Below are 16,624 nucleotides of genomic sequence, written 5' to 3' on the forward strand. Positions count from 1 at the left end.
TACGCCAATTGCAAAAAGACCCTATAGAATGTCCATACCGGAAGCAATTGAGCTAAAGGAACAACTCAAGCAACTGCTAGATCAGGGCTACATCCATCCTAGCATTTCACCATGGGGAGCTCCAGTACTGTTCCAGAAAAAGGAAGATGAAACGCTTCGACTGTGTATTGATTACAGAGGGTTGAATCAATCAATTGTCAAGAACAAGTATCCTATTCCTAGGATAGATGAGATTCTTGATCATCTTCAAGGTGCGAATATCTTCTCCAAGATTGATCTCAGGTCTGGTTACTATCAGATAAGGATCAAGGATGAAGATATTCCAAAAACGGCATTCAACACAAGATATGGGCACTTTGAGGTTTTAGTTATGCCATTCGGGCTTACGAATGCGCCTGCCACCTTCAACAGGTTAATGCAGGATGTCTTTAGGCCATATCTTGATGACTTCGTACTCATCTTCTTTGACGACACTTTAGTCTATTCTAAACAAGAAGAAGATCATGAACCCCAACTTTGGATTGTCCTTGAGACAATGAGGGCACATAAGTTGTATGCTAAGATGAAGAAGTGTGCATTCTTCAAGCATCAAATTGAATATCTGGGATTCATCGTATCAGCGGAACGAATCTCAGTGGACCCAACCAAAGTCAGTGATGTGCTAGAATGGCCTATACCAACAACTCTCAAAGAAATACAAAGTTTTCTTGGATTGACAGGATGGTATAGGGTCTTCATAAAAAACTATACCTTGATTGTAGCACCTCTGACGGACTTACTTAAGAAGCAAACATCCATTGCATGGTCAATTGCCGAACAAACTAGCTTTGATAGATTGAAGCAAAGTTTGGTATCAACACCTATCCTAAAACTTCCGGACCTCAGTAAGGAATTCGAGATAGTAACTGATGCTAGCATGCTTGCATTAGGTTGTATGCTCATGCAGGAAGGTCATCTTGTAGCATACACTTCAAGGAGACTGAAGAGCCATGAGAAGAATTATGCTACCCATGATCTAGAACTATTAGCTGTCAACCATGCTCTAATGCTTTGGAGACACTACCTGTTGGGTAACAACTTTACACTAGTGACTGATCATAAAAGTCTCAAGTGGATCTTTACCCAGAACGAGCTCAACATGAGGCAACGTCGGTGGATTGAAGTGTTGGAAAATATGACTTTGAAATCAAATATCGACCAGGAAAGGAGAATTTAGTTGCTGATGCACTTAGTCACAAGGCATTCCTTAACTCATTAATCTTGCAAAATCCATCAACAGCTAGATCTCTAGCCACAAAGGCGTCCATTCCAAAAAACTCAATACTTGAGCTAGCTAGAGAGGAAGCATGCCATGATCCAGCCTATCAAAAGATGCTAAGGGAGATCCCTATCAAGGACCAGGACCAAAAGCTATAGGCTAAGTATCATGAATTCTCTATCAATAGTGGACTTGTCTACTATAGAACGAGGCTATGTATACCGGCAAGCCGGTCACTTAAGCAGAAGATATTGTGGGAAGCTCATGATTCCCCTTTCTCAGGACATCTTGGCTATGCCAAGACTCTCAATGCATTTAGGAAGAGCTACTATTGGGAGAGGCTTAAAGGTGGCATTCTCAAATATATCACTGAGTGTCTGTCTTGTCAACGTATCAAAGCCGAAAATGTCAAGATGCTAGGGAAGTTGCAACCACTTGACATTCCCCAAATGAAATGGGAATTCATTAGTATGGACTTTGTTGTTGGCCTACCCCAAGTTCAGGGAGGATACAACTCCATTATGGTTGTGGTTGACATGCTGACTAAGGTTGCACACCTTATTCCAATAAAGACAAACTATAAAGCCTAAGGCATTACAAGGTTGTTTATCAAGGAGATATTCAAGCTACATGGGCTACTGAAAAGAATCATTAGTGATCATGATTCTCTCTTCACATCACATTTCTAAAGATCTATCTTTGAGACCATTTGGACTCAACTCTATTTTAGCATAGCTTACCATCCCCAAACCGATGGTCAAACAGAGTGAGTCAATCAAGTTATCGAGGATATGCTTAGGGCACACTGTTGTCGTGAACCAAAAAGGTGGATTCAATACTTGCCTTTGGTTGAATTTGCCTACAATGCTTCTTACCAACAAAGCATTTAGATGACCCCTTTCCAAGCATTGTATGGTCATGACTGTCGAAGTCCCCTAAACTTCTCAAATCCAACCTTGAGGGTTGAAGCTTCAAGGCAGATGTTGGAAGAGATGGATGACCAAATAAAGTCAATAAGACAAGACATCCAAGCCACCAAGGATAGACAGAAGGCATACACGGATTTGAAGCGTCAAGATAGAATCTTCGAGGAAGGAGACATGGCCTTCATTCGCATACGTCCAAAGAAGAGTTCTCTATCTTTAGGAGATTGGAGGAAGCTAAGTCCAAGGTATTGTGGACCATACAAGATCCTCAAGTGCCTAGGACCTAATGCTTATAGACTGCAACTCCCAGACAACCTAAAGGTTCATAATGTATTCCATATCAGCCTATTGAAGAAGTACGTACCTAATCCTAACCATGTACTTGATGACCAATAAGTTGTAATGCCTAGTTAAGGAGTCCTTGAACTAAGGCCTGAAATGATCTTAGATGTTAGGAAGAGACATGTAACGTGTCCACTAGTATCATCCAGGACACGTCTTAGCAGTCCATCGGAAAGGATGTCTAGAAAGCTCCGCCTGCACTCCCATGGAATATTACGGGGTTTGCGATCTAGGGCTTTCCGTGTCTGCCACGTAGTGGAAGTATTCCGGCCGTTCCCACTTGGGATCGACCTGAATTAGGGTTTTCCTGATTGGTCATTTCCAAACAGCAACTAGCGTCGGACCCAAGAAAACTACTTTATGCACAAACGCGAGGTCCGAAGCGGATTCACGCTGTACTTGGTTCAAGGAGAATGGAAAACGAGAGGGATTAAAGCTCAACCTCTCTTCCATAGGGCATAGTCCCATTTCGTTCCCCTAAAATAGTGTAAATCGGGTTTAATCATAACTCTAGGCTAACGCTTTTGTTGTTCGTGTTCTTTGACGATCTTCCTGCTATCCATCGCGATTTGAGAAAAGTTACCGGCCAACCGGGACCACCCATCCGTAGGACGGACCTGTGGCCCATCCTCTGCACTTTCCTCGGGTTGTTTTAGTTATTTAATTACCTAACACATTAGTTGGACATGTAACAACTAGCTTCTTTAATTAACCCGTTAGGCACTGGTTCCTTCACGTAATTTTATCACTTGACATAGAAAAACAATATCAGACAAGTTCCTTGTTAATAGGTTATCATATTTATCTTTGAAATACAAAGAGTCCAGCCCATAGGCTTATCCATAATCTACCCGAATGCTATCCAGCAATCCACACGGATCACTATTCCAAGTTTTCGCCCGTAGACTAGTATACAGGCCTCGAGATCCAATCTCGAGTCACGTTAGCCTCTTGTGCAGGGCTTGGAAGGCGAGGGATTTACGGCCAGAGCCCCCCCTGGCACCCAAGCGTCCTCTTGCTCGAAGTAGCACTCAACGAAGCGACCTCTCGTGGTGGGTTCGGTCCACTTGCCCGGCGTGGTTAAATACCCCCTTGGCTAGGGTTAGGCAGGCAGTCGGGGGTAACTGAAGCTGCCTCTCCCTTCAGACCTTCAACTTGAAGTATAGATATCCATTTATCTTTTAATTCATTGATCAAACAAAGTCAAACAGTGCTCTAGAATTTGTAGCAAGCACAAACATTTCCATTGATCGTTTTTGTTGGCAAACTGCTAAGGAATGAGTCCTTCCTTTCGAATGCAACCAGCATTGGATCCGGGATGACTTGCAACTTGGCAAGATCCCCTATATCCTGGGTTTGATCGTACCCTATTAACCCAACTTGGTCAAACCTTAAGTTCATTGGGTACTTCAGTTTATCAGCTGGTCTTTAGTTTCCCATCAATCTTCTTTACTCACGAAAGAACACTAAATTAGGATGATTATTCATCCTCTTGCAGGATAACTTGCATAAGGACATGTGAACTTCATTGCGAGAACTTGACCATCCCCTTGTGATCCAATCACAAGATCATACGACTTCGCACTTGTTGCACAAGTGCCGCATCGAACTATGAGATTATGGAGTCACGAAACAATCTGTTTCAGGTTCTTTAGGCCGACATCATTAGACCTAGGGTTTCTAAGTTTCATCTTTGTAAGATTCTCAGGGACAAACCCTAGTTCACTTTACGATTACAATTCATTGTTCCTACATTTAGTGAATGTGGGCAAGTATTATAGGCATTTCTTGGAATTTAACTCATTACAAACGAGTACTCCGCGGTTTAGGTGTTTTAGGTTTTATGCCAATTTGGTTAACTCTAGAAGATAATTTCGAGATTACTTCCACATGATTCGTTGACTATGCGTAAATTGATTTTTCAATCTTAACTTATCGGTTTAAGGTTAGGCATAGGTTAGGTTAATTTCAACTAATCTTCCCTTTTCTTTGTGAACAAAATTCATGCTAAATAAGCAATCTTTTTCTTGCTAATTTATGCAGTTGACAACGATAATTTGATAGAGTTGATGCATCGTAAGAATCGTTTCATGATTTGCACTTTCCATGATGATTCATTGCGATATGGGTTAATAGTGTGAGATGCAGTTTATACTTCTAGGCTTCACCGAAGTATACTATTTTAATGGATAATAATCTAATCTTATAATTCATTTCAATGCATAAGCTATTTGCTAGAAATGCTTTTATGCTTTCTTTATTTTGCATGTTTCATTAAAAGTATTAACGACTAAGCCCCTTCGTTGTGAGCATCTAGGACAAAAATATATCCTATTTCTAACAATTAACCTTGCAAGATTGAGTTATAACAATATCAAATAATAATTAGGAAGGAAAACATGGGCTTGGGGTGAGATATCCACATGGATGCTAGGAGACGACCCTCTTGCGGTGGCTACGACTTGGAATTTCTTAGGAGGCATCGCAATTGTAGACTTCCGGATGTGGAAGCAGCTTTACAACTCCTCTTTGGAATTTCACCATCGCTCCCCCGCACCGTCCGTCGGAAGTAGTTTTAGAAGGCTTCGTCCTTGAAGTAGGAATTTTGGAAGGGGGTGCTTCAAAATTTCACACGACTAGGACCCATTCAAGCCATGGAGAAGGCTTAATGGTCTTTGTAAACTCGAACGAACGGGAAATAGGAAGTTGTGAAAAAGACACAAGGTGCGGGAGAGCTCCAAGGGAAAATAATAACCGTAAAGGTTATAAGTAAGGGTCTAAGGACCCTTAGGCAAAATAGGAGAAAAGGGGCTTATGAGGGTTTACACACGGAGGGGGGAAATGATTCCGAGGCCAATGAGGAAGGGACTAAAGGAAAATTAAAAACACGGGGGTTGGGTTCCAACTATGGAAAGGGGCATATAATGCTTAAAACACAGGGGGGTGTGTGGTTTTAGGATGCCCAATGAAAAGGGCTTATAGGGGGTTACAACCGGTGAGAAAAAGGGTTTTAAAGCCTAAGGGGAAGACTCAATGGATAAAACACGTGGGGGGTTCCAATATCCACAAAAAAGGGCCTTAAGGTTTATAAAGCACGGAGGGGGGGGGTGGGTTCCAATTCCCAAGAGAAAGGGGGCTTATAGGGGGTTTAAAATACGGGGGGGGCAAGTTTTAAAAGGCACAAGAAGGGGGGCTTATGAAGCTCTTATAGAAGCTTCTAGAAGTTTTTTCGCATGTGGCAAGGGAGGGTACAATCGAGAGCCTGCCCTCAGAGCTGGCGTAGGACCTCGGCCCGACAGGGCAAACGCCTTTGGTGGTGCCTATCTACGCTGTCGCAGCAGCTCCTAGTCTTCCTCGCGTGAGAAGGCCGCCTCACTCTCATCTGCCCAGCGTCACAGTAGCCACCAGAACTCGCCTTCCCCGAACTCCTCCTCCGTCCTCCCTCACGACAGCGCACTCTCTTTGGTTAAATAGGGGAGGGGAGGGGGATCCTCCCTCTCCTAACATGTCAGGCGGCATGGCATTGAGGCTAAGCAAGCTCCAGCGAGGAGCTTGCTAGCCCTTCTATATCCCTCTCCCTCTCCAGCAAGATCGTCGCCAACGGGAGGATAAGAAGAATATTTTTTTTTTCCATTAACCTTAATAGGTGGTTCAAGCGTGATTTGGTATATTACATTTCTCTCCCCCTTAGAGGAATCGAGATGTCATCATCTTGAGATAGACTCGGGATATTGAGGGTTGAGAGTGCCTTCATCTACCCAAGTGGCATCCTCTTCGGGATAATCTTTCCACTGGACGAGGCATTCTCTCAGGGTACTGGATCTTAATTGTCTCTCCCTAACATCTAAGATCCTATCAGGCCTTAGTTCAAGGACTCATTGAATAGGCATTACAACTTGTTGGTCATCAAGTACATGGTTAGGGTTAGGTACATACTTTTTCAATAAGCTGATTTGGGAATACATTATGAACCTTTAGGTTTTTCAAGAGTTGCAGTTTGTTAGAATATCAAGCTCATTTAGTGTGTGTTGACCGACATGAGCTGGACACAGCTAGTCTAGCCATAGTAGTTAGATACATTAAATAAGTCGGTGCCTTTGGTGTGAATGGTCTTATGACCGTAGGTTGTATCTTTCACTATTGAGTGTGGTATAAATAATAGAGTGTGAGAGAGGAAGCGAGTTGCTTCACTCTGTCTGTCATCTATCTGCCTCTTTGGATCTGAACATGGTATCAGAGCTTCATCCATGAGGCTGTGGGAGAATGGGCATGACAACTTGCAGTGCAAAGGAGATGGAAGTAAGGAATCAGGAAAAATCGTGGACTGCCTCCTGAAACCTGTGTTTGAAAATCGTGGACTGCCTCCTGAAATCTGTCCTGAAATCGTGGACTGCAACCTGTGTCTGAAAATCGTGGACTGCCTCCTGAAATCTGTGTCCTGAAATCGTGGATTGCAACCTGTGTCTGAAAATCGTGGACTGCCTCCTGAATGGACAACAACCTGTATCTAAAAATCTGCGCCTGCTGATCTGAATGGATAGCAACCTGTATCTAAAAATCTGCGCTTGCTGATCTGAGCGAATAGCAACCTGTCAATCTTCAGTGGGGCACCTGGACAAGGTTCATAGAGCATGTATGCTCACTATTGAAGGTATTTGAAGTGTGCAAGGAGTAAATGCTTGTGTGGGAGCTCTGTTATGAGTTGGAGTGACAGACACAGACCTGTAATCATTTCTGAACTGCTATAAACATGAATGGACAGCATGCATTCAGTCATTACTGACACACAGGAGCCTTGTACTACACTCTGAAAGCATCTTTGGAGCACAAGAATGTGTCAAAGCATGTATACATTGGATCAAATGTCTTGGAGCTGAGATCTCTTGCTCACAATACTCAGATCTGAAAATCTGAAAACTGTCATACACAGTCAATGACAGAATACTCAGATTTGAAAATCTGAAAACTGTCATACACAGTCAATGACAGAATACTCAGATCTGAAAATCAATGATAGGCTGAAAACTGTCATACACAGCCAATGACAGAATACTCAGATCTGAAAATCAATGACAAGCTGAAAACTGTCATACACAGTCAATGACAAGTACTGTGCATTACTGAAGCAATACAGGTCATCTTGGGGGTTCCATCATCTATATGAACTGGCCTATACATGCTAATGCATGGAGAATTGAAGCAAGCAATGAGCATCATTGAAAACTGAATTTTGAAGCTGAAGTAAATGCAGTTACACTGTCCTGGCTAATTACAATTTTGGAGCTGCTTGGAGCTTGGTATGCTGAATTCTGGTTGACTGCAACCTGAAACTAAATTTGTTGACACACTCAGTTTTGGACTTGAAATTGCTGCTGGTTACTCACAGTTTTCAGTTTTCAGACTGCATGTATGTACCCTGGCAGTGAGGTTACATAAGCTTAAGCTGAAGCAAACACATAGCTTATGTATTGACAGTTATATCTACAGTTGAGACCACTTGTTTGTGGGTTGTTTTGGGGTGTCAGTGGGCTGAAATACTCTGGTTTTTTTACTGCAATTAATTGCAGAAAACTGTCATAAACAGTTTTGGGCTGAAGTTGAACTGTTAAGAAAATCTTGGTTTGCAGGTAGTCAGGCAAGGTCTGCAACATGGCAAATGCTGATAGAACTGATAATGTAACCCAGATTGTGGGAGAAAAGCTTGATAGCAACAACTATGCAATATGGAAGTTCCGCATGGAGAACTTTCTGATAGGCAAAGGATACTGGGACTTAGTGACAGGTGTTGAGGCTGAACCTGAAGTTCCAGATAGGAATCCTACAGCTGATCAAAGACGAGCACATTGAGCTTGGACGGAAAGAGCTCGCAGAGTTTTACATTGGCTGTCATTATGTATATCGGATGCTATGGTGATGCAGATCATGAACTGTAAATCCCCAGCAGATGCATGGAACATATTGGTCAGGTACTATGGCACAACTACAAGTGCCAGGAAGATACAACTGAAGCAAAAATTCAACAACATAGAGAGGAAGAACAGATCCATACAGGACTATGTCACAGAGATTAAAACCTTAGCAGATCAGCTCGCATCTGTTGGCTCACAGGTAGAAGATGAGGATATGGTTGCAGTGACCTTAAATGGCTTGGGTCCCGAGTATAAGTCTTTTGACACTTCAGTATCTGTGCGGGCTGAGATGCCTGATTTTAATGAGCTGGTTGCATTATTGATTCATGAAGAGGTGAAGCTTGGCTTAGCTACAGGGTCAAGCAGCTCTAAGAATAAGGATGCAGTTTTTTATTCGAATCAGCGTGGTCGTGGTAGCCGTGGTAGAGGCTATGGATCTAGCAGAGGAGGCCAGCAGAATGCATCCTATAGTAATAGCAATCAGCAGTCATCAAATGCAAGAGGTAGTGGCAGCTTTTGAGGTAGGGGGAGATCGAACTCCCGTGGCAGAGGCTCATGGCAGCAGCAGCGGAAAGTATGGGCATATTGCAAAGGATTGCTGGAAGAAGCAGGGAAATCAGAAGGGCAAGCAGCATGGACATTATGCTACGTCCAGTCAGGCAGATGATTCTGGTGATAGACTGTTTGCCATGCAATATGTCAAAGATAAGGCTGCTCAAAAATCATCTGATGATGTAGTGTGGTACATTGACTCGGGGGCGTCGAATCAGATGACCCCTCATGGTGATTGGTTCACGGATATGGTGGCTGAAAAGCATGGCTATGTATGCACAGGTGATGACACGCAACATAGCATTGAGCATAAAGGCACAGTGCCTCTGGTTGTACATGATGGCAGGAAGAAGAATCTTCATGATGTTTTGCATGTTCCTTCGATTACGAAGAACCTATTGTCTGTGGGTCAAATGACAGAGCAGAACTTGCAGGTTCGCTTCAATAAGCATGGCTGCTTTATTGAAGAGTTTGGCAATGGATACAAGTTGATCGCGAAAGGCCACAGAAATGGAAGAATGTTCACTCTTGATGCTACACTGCCAGAGCTGAATTCCGCTATGTTTGCTCAGGGTTCTGGCACTATCAGGGACTTAGAGATTTGGCACAAGAGAGTGGGGCATGTCAATTTGCAGAGGCTGCAGACCATGCAGAAGAAGCAGCTGGTAACAGGGCTACCTAGATTCCAATATTCAGATATTGGTCATGTCTGCGAGGCTTGCCAGTTTGGTAAGCAGTCACGATTGCCGTTTGTCAGGCATGTAAGACAGAGTACACGACCACTGCAGTTAGTGCACTCTGATGTTTGGGGACCAGCTCATAATGCATCTATGGGGGGTTCCAGATACTATGTATCCTTCATTGATGACTACAGTCGATATACCTGGCTTTACATGTTGAAAACAAAAGATGAGGTCTTTGCTGTTTTTCAGAAATTTAAGGCACAGGTTGAGAAGGAATTTGAGTGTTACATCTCTTGCTTGAGATCTGATAGCGGTGGGGAGTATGTCTCCAATGAATTTGCTGATTTTTTGGCTGAAAATGGCATTCGTAGGCAGCTAACCTGCAGCTACACTCCGTAGCAAAACGGAGTAGCTGAAAGGAAGAATAGGGTTCTAATGGAAGCTGCCAGGGCCATGATGAATGAGAAGCATATGCCGCTTTACTATTGGGCAGAGGCTGTTGTGACAGCCGTATATATTCTGAACAGGACTCCCACTGCAGGCATTCATGACATGACACCGTTTGAGAGGCTCTATGGCTATAAGCCGGATGTAAGACACATGAAGGTCTTTGGTTGTCTTGCTTATGTGCACATTCCAGATGAGAAGAGGAAAAAGCTGGATCCCAAAGCGCATAAGAGTGTGTTCATTGGATACTCGCAGGAGAAGAAGGCATACAAATGTTATGATCCCTCTACCAGGGAGACTTTGGTAAGCAGGGATGTCATCTTTGATGAGCTGGGCTCTTGGTATGTCTCACCAGTTGCAGTGCTATCCGATCTGTCTTCCACTCATGTCTCTACAGTTGATATGCAGCAGAGCACTGCTATGATAGGCCCTATCAGTCAGACAGTATCCCCATGGACAGGGAGATTGAGGAGCTCACCGTCCACTGACACGGGTATGTCAGTGAGGGGGAGACATGATGTCTTGGACAACAAAGGAAAAGAGAAAGTTACTGAGGATGGTATGATGACACCTGGCAGAATGACTTCGGGCTATGAGTCTAGTGATACTTTAGACAGTGAACTTGGTATTCCGACTGTCTATACGCCTGGCACGAGGGAGAACAGGTACATTCCGCCTCATGAGAGAGGTGAATCGAGTAGTGCACCACAGCCTAGACGATCGCAGAGGGTCAGATACCCTGCTGACAGGTTGACGTACTCTGGTTATTCTGCAAAGCATTATGCATACATGACAAAAGTGATGGAGATCAAAGAACCAGGTACTTATGCTGAAGCTGCAAAGGATGAAAACTGGTGCATGGCTATGGACGAAGAGATGAAAGCCTTGGCTGAAAATCAGACTTGGGATTTGGTACCACTGCCTGAAGGGAAAAAGCCTGTTGGCTGCAAATGGGTGTATAAAATCAAATGTAAGTCTGATGGCAGTGTAGAAAGGTACAAAGCAAGGCTGGTCGCTAAAGGATATGCTCAGCAGTATGGCTTGGATTATGATGAAACATTCAGTCCGGTTGCAAAAATGGCAACCATACGAACTGTTATTGCCTTGGCTGCTGCAAAAGGCTGGAAATTGCAGCAGATGGATGCTAAGAATGAATTCCTCAATGGTGATTTAACAGAGGATGTATACATGGTTCAGCGGGAAGGGTATGAGCACCCTGATTTTCAGCATTATGTGTGCAGGCTGAAAAAGGCACTGTATGGGCTGAAGCAGGCTCTGAGAGCCTGGCATGCTAGGATCAGCAGTTACTTGCAGAGTCTTGGATTTGTTGTTGGCAGGGCTGATCAGAGCCTGTTTACAAAGAAGACTGACAGTGGCTTGGTAGTGCTGGTCATATATGTTGATGACTTGATAATCACTGGAAATGATGACATGGGAATTCAGCATGCTATGAAGATGCTGAAATCTGAATTTGACATGAAAGATCTGGGAGATCTGAAGTATTTCTTGGGTATTGAGGTCGTACCAGCTGAAAATGGCTTATGGCTGATGCAGAAGCACTATGCCATGGAAATGCTTAAGAAGTATGGCATGGCTGAATGCAAACCACTGGATACACCTCTGGACCAGAATGTAAAGCTAAACATGAACACTGGGGCTGAAGTAGAAGATGTGACTATGTACAGGCAGATGGTCGGCAGTCTGATTTACTTGACCATCACTAGGCCTGACTTGAGCTATGCAGTAGGGCTTATAAGCCAGTTTATGCAAAAGCCGAGAAAGCCGCACTTGGATGCAGTTAGATGCATCATGAGGTATGTTAAGTCCACTGTAGACTATGGGCTGTTCTATGTCAGAGATAAGCCCTTGATACTGATTGGATACACAGATGCAGATTGGGCAGGATGCTCAACTGATAGACGATCTACGAGTGGCTATGCCTTTGGCTTTGGTAGCGGCATGATCAGTTGGAGCAGCAAGAAGCAGCCTACGGTTGCTTTATCTAGTACTGAGGCAGAGTACAGGGGGGCTGCATTGGCAGCATGTGAGATTGCTTGGCTGCTCAAGCTTATGGCTGACTTGGATATTCAGGTTGATGCTCCAGTGAAACTGTTATGTGATAATCTGAGTAGTGTACTCCTGGCCATGAGTCCAGTTTACCATGCTAGGACAAAACACATAGAGGTACACTACCACTTTATTCGTGAGATGGTTCTTGTAGGAAAGGTTGATCTTATGCATGTGAGGACTGATGAGCAGGTAGCAGATATCTTTACCAAGTCTCTGGGTAAAGATAAGTTCTGTGGTTTTAGACAGCTACTTGGAGTACATATGCTGTCTTGAGCTTGAGGGGGAGTGTTAGAATATCAAGCTCATTTAGTGTGTGTTGACCGACATGAGCTGGACACAGCTAGTCTAGCCATAGTAGTTAGATACATTAAATAAGTCGGTGCCTTTGGTGTGAATGGTCTTATGACCGTAGGTTGTATCTTTCACTATTGAGTGTGGTATAAATAATAGAGTGTGAGAGAGGAAGCGAGTTGCTTCACTCTGTCTGTCATCTATCTGCCTCTTTGGATCTGAACACAGTTTATAAGCATTAGGTCCTAGACACTTGAGGATCTTGTACGGTCCACAATACCTTGGACTTAGCTTCTTGCAATCTCCTAAGGATGGGGAAATCTTTTTAGGGCGTACGCGAATGAAGACCATGTCTCCTTCTTTGAAGACTCTATCTTGACCTTCAAATCCACGTATGCCTTCTGTCTATCCTTGGCTGCTTGGATGTCCTGTCTTATTGACTTTATTTTGTCATCCATCTCTTCCATCGTCTGCCTTGAAGCTTCAACCCTTATGGTTGGATCTAAAAATTTTAGGGGACTTTGACAATCATGACCATACAATGCTTGGAAAGGGGTCATCTGAATGCTTTGCTAGTAAGAAGCATTGTAGGCAAATTCAACTAATAGCAAGTATTGAATCCACCTCTTTGGCTCATGACAGCAGTATGCCCTAAGCATGTCCTCCATGACTTGATTTACTCACTCTGTTTGGCCATCCGTTTGGGGATGGTAGGCGGTGCTAAAACAGAGTTGAGTCCCAATAGCTTCAAAGATAGCTTTCTAGAAGTATGATGTGAAGAGAGAATCACGATCACTAATGATTCTTCTGGGTAACCCATGTATCTTGAATATCTCCTTGATAAACAATCTTGCAATGTCTGAGGCTTTATAGTTTGTCTTTACTGGAATAAGAGGTTCAACCTTAGTAAGCATGTCAACCACAACCATGATGGAGTTGTATCCTCCCTGAACTTGGGATAGGCGTACAACAAAATCCATAGTGATGAATTCCCATTTCATTCAGAGAATGTCAAGCGGTTGCAGTTTCCCTGGCATCTTGACAAGTTCGGCTTTGATACGTTGACAAGACAAACACTCCGTGACATATTTGAGAACGTCACCTTTAAGCCTCTAACACCATATTGGGGAATATGGGAATTTACCATAAGTTTGGAACACGTGGTCAAATCTTTGGATTTGTCATAACTTGAATACTATAACTCCAAATCCAGCGCTCTATAGCTGAATAGATTCCATTTTTCAAGTGCTTTCCAATGATAGTCACATCATATGGTTTTGAGAAACTTATGGGCATGTTATCCAGGTGCCACCTTTTTAGTATTCAAAAAATGGGAATTGGGAGATTCCCAAACTCACTAATATTGTGTTCTCTCCCAATGGTAGCTCTTCCTAACTGCATTAAGAGTCTTGGCATAGCCAGGATGTCCTGACAAAGGGGAATCATGAGCTTCCCACAGTATCTTCTACTTAAGTGTCTGGCTTGCTGATATACACAGCCTTGTCCTATAATAGACAAGTCCACTATTGATAGAAAAATCATGATACTTAGCCTGCAACTTTTGATTATGATCCTTGATAGAGATTTCCCTTAGCATTGTTTGGTAGGCCGGATCATGGCATGCATCCTCTCTGGCTAGCTCAAGTATAGGGTTGTTTGGCATAGATACTTTTGTAGCTAGAGATCTGGCTATTGATGGATTTTGCAAGATTAGGTAATTAAGGAATGCCTTGCGACTAAGTGTATCGGCAACTACATTCTCTTTTCCTGGTCGGTACTTGATTTCAAAGTCATATTCCTCCAACACTTCAATCCACCAATGTTGCCTCATGTTGAGCTCATTCTAGGTAAAGATCCATTTGAGACTCTTATGGTCAGTTACTAGAGTAAACTTGTTACCCAACAGGTAGTGTCTCCAAAGCTTTAGAGCATGGATGATAGCTAGCAATCCCAGATCATGCGTAGCATAATTCTTTTCATGACTCTTCAATTTCCTTGAAGAGTATGCTACTGGATGTCCTTCCTGCATAAGTACATATCCCAAGACAAGAATGCTAGCATCAGTTACTACCTCGAACTCTTTATTGAGGTCTGGAAGTTTTAGGAAAGGTGTTGATACCAAACTTTGCTTCAATCTGTCAAAGCTATTTTGTTCGGGAGTTGACCATGCAATGGAAGTTTTCTTCTTCAATAAGTCCATCAGGGGTGCTACAATGAAAGCATAGTTTTTTATGAAGATCCTATACCATCCTATCAATCCAAAAAGCTATGTATCTCTTTGATAGATGTTGGTATTGGCCACTCAAGAACATCTCTGACCTTGGCTGGGTCCACTGAGATTCCTTCTGCTAATACTATGAATCCCAGATATTCAATCTGACGTTTGAAGAATGCACACTTCTTCATCTTAGCATACAGATTATGTGCCCTCATTGTCTCAAGGACAATCCGAAGTTGGGGTTCATGATCTTCTTCCTGTTTAGAATAGACTAAAGTGTCGTCGAAGAAGACGAGTACGAAGTCATCAAGATATGGCCTAAAGATATCCTGCATTAACCTATTAAAGATGGCAAGTGCATTCGTAAGTCCGAATGACATAACTAGGAACTCAAAGTGTCCATATCTTGTATTGAAGGCCGTCTTGGGGATATCTTCTTCCTTGATCCTTATCTGATAATAGCCTGACCTGAGATCAATCTTGGAGAAGATCTTTGCACCCTGAAGAAGATCAAGAAGCTTATCTATTCTAGGAATAGGGTACTTGTTCTTGACTGTTGATTGATTCAACCCTCAGTAATCAATACATAGTCGAAGTGTCCCATCTTTCTTTTTCTGGAATAGTACTGGAGCTCCCCACGGTGAACTACTAGGCCGGATGTAGCCGTGATCTAGTAGTTGCTTGAGTTGTTCCTTTAGCTCATTTGCTTCTGGTATGGACATTCTATAAGGTCTCTTTGCAATTGGCGTAGCTCCTGGTACTAACCTAATCTCATGATCCACTTCTCTTTGAGGCGGGAGTTCAGTCAACTCTTCAGGGAATATGTCTGCGTATTCTTTTAACCAAGAAGGTCCTTCATTAGACTCTTGCTTCTGATCTAACTTGTTGAGTTTGATCAAGTAGACATGTAATCCTTTTCTGAATCCTTTTATGATCCGAGATACTTTGGCCAATTGGATTCTTGGCACTCCAGCCTCACCTTGAGTTGTGACTAATTCCCTTTCAGAGTTTCGAAAGGAAACTTGACCCTTCTGTAATATCCCGATTCGCTAATAAAAGCACGCGCGTGAACCTGCCTCAAATGAATATGAAAATGGGATACATGAATTTTTTTTAAATTCCCCCCTTATCCCTCTAGCCGACTGATGAGCTGGAGAGGGAGGGAAATAGAAGGAGCAACTAAGCTCCTTGGTGGAGCTTTGATTTGGGGGGGGGGGGACATGCGTGTTGACACGCAGGGGAGGGAAGATCCCCCTCCCCTCCACTATTTAAATGACGGGCCAGAGATGAGAAAAAAAGGAGGGAAAGGCTGCTGCCGCCTGCTGCGTGCCGTCAGGATATGCCATTGTTAGCCTGAGGAAGGGAGGAAGGGGAGTCGTGAGGATCAGATTTCGAGAGGCCGTGGAGGTGAGAGCCGAAGGGCTTGATCTATTGCGCCTCTGCCAACATCAGAAGCCGTCGTGACAGGTCGAAGACCGCCGTGAAGGGAGAGGGACAAAACGGGCCGCCAACAAGCATCGTCAAACCATCTTCTTTCTCCACGTGTCGAAATCACGAGCCCCATAAGCTTTAGAAGCTACTTGAGAAGCTTCTAAAGCCCCCCCCTTAGGAAGCCCCCCTTCTTGTGGGCTTCCATAAGCTCTTCTAAGTGGATGTTGTTCCCCCCCCGTGTTTTATTCCACTAAGCCTCCTTGTTCCCCCCCCCCTCCCGGGTTTAATCCCCCTAAGGCCCCTTGTTCCCCCCCCTCCCGGGTTTAATCCCCTAAGCCCCCTTGTTGCCCCCCCTCCCGGGTTTAAGCCCCCCTGAGCCCCCTTGTTCCCCCCCCCCGGGTTTAATCCCTCTAAAGCCCTTTCCCCCCCCCCCCAGTTTTAAACCCCCCCTAGGATTTTTAAATTCTCTTTTCCCCTTAAGCCCCTCCCTTGACTTT

This window comes from Lygodium microphyllum, unplaced genomic scaffold (genome assembly GCF_053477565.2).
Source record: "Lygodium microphyllum isolate KBCC unplaced genomic scaffold, Lygodium_microphyllum_v1.1.10 scaffold_31, whole genome shotgun sequence".
Taxonomy (NCBI): Eukaryota; Viridiplantae; Streptophyta; class Polypodiopsida; order Schizaeales; family Lygodiaceae; genus Lygodium; species Lygodium microphyllum.